The sequence below is a fragment of the Crocodylus siamensis genome, chromosome 11 (genome assembly GCF_052110815.1).
Source record: "Crocodylus siamensis isolate JL-2025a chromosome 11, ASM5211081v1, whole genome shotgun sequence".
Lineage (NCBI taxonomy): Eukaryota > Metazoa > Chordata > Crocodylia > Crocodylidae > Crocodylus > Crocodylus siamensis.
Window position 1 is genome coordinate 994298 of NC_143405.1, and position 4025 is coordinate 998322.

The window sequence follows — 4025 nt, forward strand, 5'->3', positions numbered from 1 at the left end:
AACTAGCAAGTTATTGAGCATCACTCTGGTACAGTGTGTGTGGAAAATGCATGGAGTTGCCAAGAATGCTGCACAGTCTTTAACTATTACATTAAACATCTGCTACTGCCATTTATGGATCAGATAGCATTTTACTCCTGAGATATTTGATTTTATTACCTTCTAGGGAGAGAGCCAAACAAGTGTTCTTATTGATTTGCACATTAAATATATTAGTAATAAAACAACATCTCTGTAAACCAATTGTAAAATCAATATTAATTGGTACCAAAATATCACAAGTAGTTGAATTACAATTAAACAGGGTCGCGTCAAAACCTCTTTGCTAGCCCCGAGGTGGCGCGCACCCAACAGAGAGGATCCAAAGCTTGGCGCAAGGAGAAAACTTTGCTTGTGTGTAGACACATGCACCCAGCGTGCTGTTTCCGGGACCCCGTCTGACCTCGGCTGCGTCCTCATCCGCCGACCGATGCTCCGGGGAACCTCCCAGGAAGCCTCCACCTCGCAGCCGTGGCAGAGGCAATGCTGGCACCACCGTCCTGGCTCACGGGGCCTAGCGCCAGCTGCGCCGGGTCCACGAGACCCAACGGCAGGCACGGGCAGGGGCGGCTGTGTCTTGCTGCCGAGCTTCCCCGTCTGCGGCTACGTGGTAGCTGGGATTTTCAAAGGGGGATGAGACCCCCTCCGCCGCAAAGGCATTGCAAGTGCTGGAGGGGTCCCAGCAATGCCGGAGCTCAGCAGGAGCTGGGAGCGCTTGGGCCCCATGCCACGAGGTCAGGCGTGCCTCGGTGAATGGCACGGCGTTGGGGTATGCGGCGACTGGGCCTGGCCACCCCGTGCTGCTCCTGTCTCCCAGCCCAGCCCTGGTATGTGCATCTGGGATGGCCGCGGGAGCCGGCATGGTCTGGGCAGTGCATCGGCCTCCTTGCGCATCGCTCACTGCCGTGCCACGGTTGGGGCATCCTGAAGCTCTTTAGTGGCAGGGGCGTGTTTTCCAGAGCCCTCCCCACGTGTGAGCTGGCACTGCCCAGTGCAACAGGCATGGGAAACACTTAGCACCTTGCTTCCCTCCTGGCCTGCATCGAAGGGGCAGGAGGGGCTCGGTGGGGGCAGGGAGCAATAGCCGGCACCCGCACTTGCTTTGGCCCCACGGGAACCCCACCCTGCGCAGTCTGGGGAGAGGGAAAAGCCTTACGTTAAGATGAGCAAAAACTTGCTGCAGCATTTCAATGCTCTAACCAGAGCCCCTGCCACATGCGAAGCAAAGCCTGACCCGTTGTCCAATGTCCAAGTGAGAGCCAAGTGCCTGCTTCGCAGGCCAGACGTCGCCTGGCTCCTCATCGAGCTGCGGCTCACAGCCAGGGTCTGCTCCTGCTCTGGATTTAGGTGCATGCTGCGATGCAGGAGGCACTCGTAATCCAGGAGGAAGTGTGAAAGTCGGCCTCAAGCCCCAGAGTCCTCGGTGAAACCTTGCTGTATCCTCGTGCCAGGCAGCTGGCTCAACCCCACTTCGCTTGCCCGAGGGAATAAGGGCATGGGGATAAGGGTGTGCGACACTGCAGCTCCGCATCTCACCACGTCTGAGCGCTCAGCACCCGGATGCACAAGTGCAGTGGCCTGTTCGGTGGGAGAGCCGGCTTGCACGTGCAGTACGTGGTCCCTGACCCCCAAGTAATCCCTCAGCCCCATTTCAGAGGGGTATAAATGAACTGAGACCCGCTGACTGGCATTAGCAAAGACCCCCCAGAGCTGATTTTCCTGGCGCAGAGAGGCCTGCTCCGAAACACGGAGAGGTTTCTGGGGGGCCTGGACAGCCCCAGCGCCAGCACCAGCTCGCTGCTCGGAGGTGCGGGCCCGGGGCAGCTCCATGCGACGCAGGGCGGTCGTTTCCACCTCGCTGGCAGGAAACCGCTGGTGCACTAGCACTTGCTTCCCTGGCTGGCACACGCTCCTTCCCCCTCGGGTAATTTATGTGCCCCTCGCAGCGCGGGGCTGAACAAGCTCTTTTTGGTGGTTCCTCCCCGCTGCGACGCCTCCGGAGGGAGGCAATGAAGACGTCTGTCTCCGCACCCTGGGCCGCGCCAAGGATTTATGGACTTGCACAGAAGAGCTGCTGTGGTGCATTTGCTCCTTGGGAAATCCCGTCGCTGGCAGCAGTGCTGGCACTGCCCCTTAGGCTGCAAACGAGCAGGGTCCTCGCACGCTCTGGCGACTATCGAGTCCAGTCCGTCCGTGGGTTACTCGGACTGGCTGCGCTCATGTGGCCCCTTTGTACCTGCTTCCTCTCAGCAGCAGGCGCCCGGGTTTCCCTGACGCATCGGGCGCTATGCAAACGTTGCCCAGCGTGCAGGGGGAGCGGATTAGCTCAGCCCGGAGCAGAGCGATCCCCTGGCCGCTGGGTTTCCGATCACTGGTGTATGGGGCGCTGGTCACGGCTGCCAAACAAGCTGTGGCACAGGAACTCTTCTCAGAGACTACTGTTTTGTGAAAAATTCTGAATAATTAATAAAATGGGAGGAAAAAAAAAGAATTGTAATTTGTTAATGAAAAATTCTCAAAGAAAAGTAAATAATTTATTACAAATGTATTCACCCAGCTCTGTTGGACTGAGATTTCCCTTCTTTATTTCTCCACGCCTGTTACTCTATTGTGAAAGTTTAAAATGTTTAATTTAGTGGCGTTATATTTTATTAACTATTTTTGCTCCAGGCCCTGTAGACATTTTTGCATTAATGATTTGTGCTTTGATAAATAATTACAAGAGGCCATTGCGGTTTAAGTGTGTTGCAGGAGAAGCGTGCTCACCAACCACCAGCTGGACTCAGGTCCCCAACTTTAGCACCGTGACATTGCCACGGAGCCAGCGTCCCTTTGATGCAGTCACCGGAGCGCCCGGCAGCCGGTCTGCAGGGAGGCCCGGAGCGTCCCGCGTGTCGGTCTCACAAAGAACTTTTCTCCCAGTCACTAAGCAGGCGGTTCAAACGTTTGGGAGGCTGCCGCGCTTTCCTGCATGAGTCGTATTTCACGCTTTCTTTATCCACTTAATATCGCTGAATAATAGAGACGCGGGAGACGGACAGGTGAGAGGTGCTTTTTATGTCCTTCAAGGACCAATGGGAAGGTTTGTCTTCTGCCTTCCCCACTGTTTCCTTGTTGTAAATAATGCAGAAAATGAGTAGTTTTTAAAGACTGTCCAGTGGGATTCGGAAGACTTGTTTTAATTATATGAAAACAGCATGGGTGCTTAGGCAGATGTTTGAGCTAATTGTTTTGAAAGCAGACCCTCTTGGCTATGCGAGAATCATTTATTTTGACTGATTTTTTGCAATTCCCTCCATCGTGCAGGTGAGGTCATTGCGATTTTGAGAAGCTCGTTCCCTCTGCCTTTCATCTGCACAGTTTGTGATCTCTGCTAAGCAGCACCTGGGCGTGCGGCACGCACACAACCGCCCTCTGGCTCGCCAAGCTCCTCCGCTGAACAGCTCGGGCATCAGGACCTGCTCGCTCTGTACAGCCGCTCGCTTTTCAAATGCCTCCTCCAGGAAATGTTGGGGTGGGGCCGATCTTGGTGTGCGCCAGCGCATACTTTGTGCACCGTGGGTAGCAGTAGGAGGAACCAGGGGGCAGCCTGTGGGGCGGGTCTGGGGACCCCTCCAGAGTGTGCGTGTGGGGGGGAAATTAAAGGCATGTCTATATGTGCATCCATGAGCTTTAGTTAATGCGCATTAAATCTAGTGCCGCCATTGTGAGGTACTAAGCAAACGCGTATTAGCCTGCCTTAATGTGCATTAACTGAAGAGCACAGTTTTTAAGTGATGCTTAATGCAAATTAGCTTATTTTAATGCGCATGAACTAAATAGCATGTTTTTAGTGATGCTTTAATGCGCATTCAAATAAGCGGATATGCATTAAAGCGCAAGCACTGACGTGCCCTGAGACCCGAGCGTGCGTTCCCTTTTACCCGTTCCCTCCCTTTGGCCTGCTGGGTCGTGATCCCGGCCCCCAGCATTTTGTATATAGAAGG

General features: G+C 54.3%; 1 long non-coding RNA gene across 1 annotated transcript in view; it reads right to left on the bottom strand.

Moving 5' to 3' along the window:
* Window positions 1-239: 239 nt before the first annotated feature.
* Window positions 240-4025, bottom strand: part of LOC149855224 (uncharacterized) — a 5783-nt gene continuing 1997 nt past the window's right edge. Inside the window, exon 2 of the long non-coding RNA XR_016438476.1 lies at window positions 240-2494. This is a non-coding gene — a long non-coding RNA (uncharacterized LOC149855224). The remainder of the gene's footprint in view (window positions 2495-4025) is intronic.